The sequence below is a fragment of the Ornithodoros turicata genome, chromosome 9 (assembly GCF_037126465.1).
Source record: "Ornithodoros turicata isolate Travis chromosome 9, ASM3712646v1, whole genome shotgun sequence".
NCBI classification, from domain to species: Eukaryota; Metazoa; Arthropoda; class Arachnida; order Ixodida; family Argasidae; genus Ornithodoros; species Ornithodoros turicata.
Window position 1 is genome coordinate 30940872 of NC_088209.1, and position 6789 is coordinate 30947660.

Sequence of the window (6789 nt, forward strand, 5' to 3'; positions counted from 1 at the left end):
CCTGAAAGAGATTGAGTGTGTGCGCGCGTGCATTTACGTCCAAGACGTAACAGAACAGTTTTGTGTGGTGTTGCCCCAGATTAAACAACAATGGCATAATTTTGAGTATACTAGAGAAATGTACAGACACCTTTTTTGTCGAGGCTGAAGTAGGCTTGGAAGTGATGGAAAAGGTATTCGCAAGGCAGGCAGGGATTACCGCAATGAGTGAGATGGGATTCATAACAGTATGCCTGTCTATATATATAATAGTACACTGGACATCGCGAGATACATTCAACATCAAATACCCATGTATTGTGAACGTCTTTTTGTTTCTTCTTTCTCTCGCCTATGGTCGTGGCGCCCTTTCCTGTCTTTCTCCAGCAAATGCTGCTGAATGGTAACGATTTCGCAGAAATATACCGCTATCACTCCTGATTTGTGCAAAGAAAGGAGTGTACACCTTTTGCTGGCAATTAACATAAGCGCATATTAATGCGTTATGTGTGTGTGTGAGAGAGAGATATTGTGAAGCCTTGCCGAGGCACAGGTATAAGTGGAGATGTAAAGGGGAGGTAAGATGGTAAATGTAAATGAAGGTAAATGATATGAAACTGAAGTAGTTGAAGGTAATTAAGTCTAAGAGTAATTAGAGGTAATTAAAGCAAGAAGGCTGAGCTTAAAGGTATTGAATGCAAGATATATTTAATTAAGAGAAAGATTAAATGGAATTAATGATGACCGAAGGTATCCCCAGGTTACCGGAGGTAATTAAATGTCATTAACGTCATATAAAGGGAGCCGGGCGTTGGGTCATAAATGTAAAAGACAAGAAGAGGCGCTTAATGCTAACGCATTTCTCTCTAAATCGCCACTGAATTTTTTGTCGTTCATTCAAGTAACGGTTCTGACCCAAGCAGCACGATGTACTGAAAGTCGAGTGCAATGAGGGTGGACGGTATGTGCCTTATCAATGTTCTTTAATTTCACAGGTCTTGTTCAAGGCCTTCCACCTACCCGTCCACCCCCACTGCACTCGACTTTCAGCACATTGTGCTGCTTGGGGAGGCTAAAACGGACAACAGACGAACACACAACACATGCCTCAATGCACCCAAGGGCACGAACAATGAGTAAAGTGGTAGTCTGCCATTGTTATCTATTCAAACTCTTCCTGTCACTCAAAGTTGAATGATACGGCAATGAATAATGTGATATCTAGACTCAAATAGAGCTTTGTTTAAAATATTCGCGACCTTCGGCAAATTATCACGTGCTAGCGATATGTCTCATCCGCCGACATTTAATAACGTATTAAGCAGTTCTGACGTAACGACGACCGGACAGTAATTAGAACTGCCGCCGCGGAGGAGTCCGGGATTTTGAAGTGAAAATACCAATTTAATGTTTCGTCTGCACTGGTTTCGAAGGTTCCGCATAATATAAACCCAAGCAGCCAATCTCGAAATAATTGCGTCTCAGCTCATTTACATGGAGAGACTGTAATAAAACGTTGACGCGTATTTCCCACGAACGGCTTACAGCTTTGCTGATCCTTCTCCCTCGCAAGTGGAATACTATTCTCTCAGAAATGGGACACCACCTCGGATTACCTATCTCAAGTCGAATTCCAGAAATTGTTGAAAGAGGTAATGGGACTTGTACGAATGTCGGCGGTATTTGTTGGTAATGAGATTACCTTTTAATTCGGTGTATTCCTCATAAAACACCCTTACAAAGTGAGTATTCTGTTGAAAACAGTTTTTAGAATGGGGTGTTTTGTGGCAAATACTCTCCGAAATTGTGTAATGCTAACTCCCGGAACAGCATGACCAGCCACGAAGTCTGACGTTTCAGCGCAAAGCGCCACAGGCATCCGGCGTTAGCTCGGCAACACCGTAGGGCCAGCTATGGACGTAGTTTGTATTACAAACTGCAGGATGGGACAAGCGCAATGCCTGCCCACATCACATCTCAAAAACTGTACTGCTCTACACCTGAAAACGAAGAGCAGGCATGCACTACTTTGTCTCCCTCCACGAGGATCACCGATCTGAAGTCGCCGCGAGGTTAGCCCTGCCTGTCTTAACACTTTCAGCAAAGAAATGAAAGTTTAGATTGCTCTAAGCAAGCACACACACTCAGTATAGAGGGGGGGGGGGCTCTTTATTTCGCAGGTAGCATGGAAGAAGGACCTTCAGAATTTGACAGCAGAGCATCAACAGGTAAGTCTTGCCTGTCTTCGCTTTCAGCAACATAGAAGTGGTGAGGTTGAGCTCAGCTTCGGTGGCAGCTCTGGAATGGAACTGTAAGGATGTCTCTCGAAATCGAAACTCAAAAATCACTAAGAGCAACGAGCCGAGGCGAGCTCCATGCACAGTTACGTAGGTTCTTGGGACCTGCGCCCGTCCCGAGCTGTCCAGCTGCAGCCCCCAGTAACACAAGCAACGCTCAGGTTCAGCATGTTTATTTGCTTACACTGCCATTTCCTGCAGAAGACTACTGCGTCGTAATCTGGCTGCCGCCGGGAACAGTCACTGTTAGATGCATTTCTTTTCCGCGCTGGCAGCGTTACGGGTTAACAAGCTTCAGGTTCCAGCACAGTATCAAAAGGAGACTACACGTCTAAGGTGACTATCAGCGATGAACGCTTGCCATCGCCACACTCCCACCTTTTCAAACGTCTGACAAGTGGAAAATGTCAGAGGGAAGGACAGCCAGGCAGGAGTTGCGGACAATACTCTACGCCGGACGGTCTCGTCGGTTTTGCAAGCGTCCGAGTCGATGACGAAATCTTCTGACCTGGGTCGCTGTGGCCGGAAAGCGTCGGTAGCGTTAAGTTCGGGCAGAGCAGCAGGGTGTCCGGTGACGGCGGAGGTGCTATCGAGACAGCATAGAGTACCGAGTGATGTCACCTGCTGTAGCAGGTCCTGTGCCGCTAGCGCAGGTTAGTCCACGGCACTGTCAAGGGAATTGGAGTTCCCCTTGGGGAGCATTGCCTGCAAGCAAACAAACTGCGGGAAACAGCAAATAAGCAAAACACAAGGATGAAACACTAGCGAAAACCGCTAACAACTACCCATCATATATTCCCTGGACAAGCCAGGCCCAGAGAACACAAGCAACACTCAGGTTAACTAGCAGCAGAATTATTCGCTTACGTCGCAGTTCCCTGCAGTAGACCACTGTCGTAATCTGCCGGCTGCCGAAGGTACCCGTTCACCGCTCGCAGAGATGTTGCTCACACCGGTCGTCAGGATGGCTCTCCTTTGTGCGCTGGTACCGCTACGGGTTATATAAGCTTCAGGTTCCCTCGCAGTAAAGAGGGAAACAGCACGTGTGAGACCGCCATCGGCGATAACACCTTCATATCGCTACGCGTCTTATCTAGCAAACGATAATTCTAATTTTTTTTTTTTTTTTCAGAATAAATGCGCGTACCATTTTGCCCGCACGGCTCTCCTCGCAGTACCACCCCATTCCCTTATGGGCTGGCCAACGGTGAAATGTTAGGTTTCCAAGCGATGCAAACCATGCATAATATTTTTCTATATAGTTCATAATTTTTCCATAAGGAATTGCCGATAATCATACTGCTCTATCATCCTTATGGAGGATAAGTCTGTGATAGGTATTTTTATTTTCTGTAGCACTACCTCCTGTAGTATTGAACCTACGTCGAGAAGGCAAGGCAGGGCACTACTACCTACTACTTTGCCTGATTGTGCGTGGTTGATTTTAGTTCGTGTTTCTTATTTATTTCTTTAAGCCCACCCTTCCCGTCGTTATTGTGAAGATGGTGGCTGTGCTCTCAGTCTTTCTTACCCTTCAGCTTACTGGCTGTTACTCGTACAGTTCCCCAGCTTAGCGTTACAGTTACAGTGCCCACTTCTCTGTGGACAACAACGGCGAGCCGATACTGTCATTACCCCCCCCCCCCCCCCCCCACTTTTTTTTTTCCTGGGCGAACAAGACTAGAAGTATCAAATAAAAGATCAAACGGACGCTAGCTAGGGCGCCATTAAATGCCCCTAAGTCCATATATCCTTACACTGTTTGTCTTCCTCCGTTCTACTTTTGTCTCCGTAAAACAGATCTGGATCTGTTAGTACACCGTTCGCCAACTGTTTCTAAGGGCGCCGGTAATATGGTGGCCAGATTGCTGATAGCCATGGTTCTTTATTTTGATGCACTCGTAGTCCTACGGCGCTGTGTGTTGGTCCAGTTTGATGTCTAAATGTTTGATGTTTCATGTAGCTGCATGGAAGCACTTATTGCTTGTACGTATGCTGTATCAGGCTATTGCCTGCTTATTTCCTCATAACGCATACACACTTGATGCACGCACGGAATTGAACATTGAAAACCATTCAGCGTCTCTTGGCATCGTCATTGCAATGAACCCAGCTGAGCAAAAACATCGGAAATGTATCCCAAGCAGCACAATGTACTGAAAGTCGAGTGCAATAGGGGTGGACGGTATGTGTCTTATCAACGTTCTGTAGATTCACGAGTCTGTTCAAGGCCGTCCACCTACCCGTCCACCCCTATTGCACTCGACTTTCAGTACATTGTGCTGCTTGGGATGTTACAGCCAAGCATATTTGGCAAAATTCAGCTCTGACAAACCATTCCATCATTTTCGCTCCATCTCTTTACGCAGGCTATCAGCCCCCGGGTTCACCTGAAAGTTTTCACAGGGCATTGTCAGGTTGTTATCTAGACGTGCGTAATCTGAATTGATTTGACAGGGCGTATTGCGCGATTCGGTTATCTTTTTTTTTTCAGTCTGACAAAGAACGGGTCGTTGGAACATGCGCAGTTCATATGTTTGTAGTACAGCGAACAATCCTCTGCACTGCCTCGGCGCACCCCCCAGCACAGCAGGGAAAGCACTGATGTTTAGAGGTATTTTCCCGCTATTTTTTTCGCACAACGAACATGGAATGGTCCGAAAGGCCTTCCGGACGCCAGCACGTAATCGCCCTTGTTCGCCTAATGGCTAGGTATACCCTGTTCACATGCTGTCTAGACTAAGCCTAACGTGAACCAATGCTGACATATCAACGTTGGTCATCCCATTTCGGAAAGTACTCTGTGTACCAAACCAATAGTAGGCGTAACCATAAAACTTATGCCAATAATAATGTAACACTGTGCCAAACGCACTCAAATGCAGTCATTTATAGGGCTGTCAGGATGGGCAATATGCGTCATAGGGTGTCACGTCGTGGTAGCTGTCCATAAAAGTACACCTGTCAAAACCAGAATTCAAAATTGAAACCTAAGAAAGTAGGGCTATCAAGTTAAGCCCCCAAACTCAAGGAAATGTGCTGTTTATTCCAGGGGTGGTACTCAATCCCATTCCTCGCTGTGGTTTGGTTGATGAGTCGGACACTGAGGACCAATGTATAGAGTTTCCCAAAAGGTTAGCAGGTGCTTCCAGGGAAGAGCGTTTGCGGGCTACATTTGACCATGGGACAAGCGTTTGCTTCATATAGCGAGAGGGCCGGAGCCTGGTCGATTTAGAGGCATTTTGAGTGTGGTCGAAAAAGTTGGTAGTGTGGGCGATGGAGAAGCATGTGTTCTACATTTTCCAGATCGCCACAGTGACGGCATCTCGGAGTGTCAACTTATCGCAGGCGGTAACGCCCCCGAGCTGTAAAAGCCACGTTTGAGTCGCATCCGATGAATTAATGCAGCATCTTGTCGGGAAGTATTTCGTGGCATCCGGAAACCGAGAGTTGGATCAACTCTTGCATGCGTAGATGTGGACAGGGTATCAGCCAGGGGTGACACTAATCGTTGAACAATGGGATACATATCAGAAAGTCACACAACTAATAAAAGTAATAAAAAGTCAGGACCCTTGCGGGAAGCAGTACCAGCAGACAGAAAACTCTGGAAGTAGAAATAATAAGGATATTGAAGTACAGAATAAAAATAAGTATCCAGAGGTGCTCTTCATTTTGCAGGTACAATTGGACAGAAAGAAGGACTTTTTTATTGAGCTGAAATTAACCACATATACTCAGAAAAGGATGCTCCTTATTTTGCAACTGGAAAGGAGCTGGAAGAAGGTCCTTCGAAATATGTCCTCAGGAAGCATTGCCTTCTTTTCCTTTTTCAGTCAAAAAATAAAATGCTCTTACTGAGCTGAAATTAAGCAAATAATACTCAGTAAGAAATAATACTCTTTATTAACACCAAGAGGTGAGCCTTACCTTCTTTTCCATAATCAGTGAAACAATAAAAATGCTCCTATTGAGCTAAAACGAAGCACACACATTCAAAAAAAAGGTGCTCCTTATTATGCAGGTGGAATGGTACAGGAAAAACAACCAGCGAAATTTGGCCTGAGAAAACACCAAGAGGTGAGCCTTACCTTCTTTTCCATAATCAGTGAAACAATAAAAATGCTCCTATTGAGCTAAAACTAAGCACACACATTCAAAAAAGGTGCTCCTTATTATGCAGGTGGAATGGTACAGGAAAAACCACCAGCAAAATTTGACCTGAGAAAACACCAAGAGGTGAGCCTTACCTTCTTTTCTATAATCAGTGAAACAATAAAAATGCTCCTATTGAGCTAAAACGAAGCACACACATTCAAAAAAAAAGGTGCTCCTTATTATGCAGGTGGAATGGTACAGGAAAAACAACCAGCAAAATTTGACCTGAGAAAACACCAAGAGGTGAGCCTTACCTTCTTTTCTATAATCAGTGAAACAATAAAAATGCTCCTATTGAGCTAAAACGAAGCACACACATTCAAAAAAAAAAAGGTGCTCCTTATTATGCAGGTGG

At 45.1% G+C, this 6789-nt stretch overlaps 2 long non-coding RNA genes across 2 annotated transcripts; one reads left to right on the forward strand and one right to left on the reverse strand.

Moving 5' to 3' along the window:
* Nucleotides 1-2433: 2433 nt before the first annotated feature.
* Nucleotides 2434-3251, reverse strand: LOC135367881 (uncharacterized). Its single transcript, XR_010414562.1, has 2 exons — nucleotides 3144-3251; nucleotides 2434-2996 (listed from the first exon to the last, which is right to left on the reverse strand). It is a non-coding gene; the product is annotated as an uncharacterized LOC135367881 (long non-coding RNA).
* Nucleotides 3252-4794: 1543 nt separating this feature from the next.
* On the forward strand, nucleotides 4795-6324 carry LOC135367882 (uncharacterized). Its single transcript, XR_010414563.1, has 3 exons — nucleotides 4795-4890; nucleotides 5958-6195; nucleotides 6301-6324. It is a non-coding gene; the product is annotated as an uncharacterized LOC135367882 (long non-coding RNA).
* The last annotated feature ends 465 nt before the right edge of the window (nucleotides 6325-6789 follow it).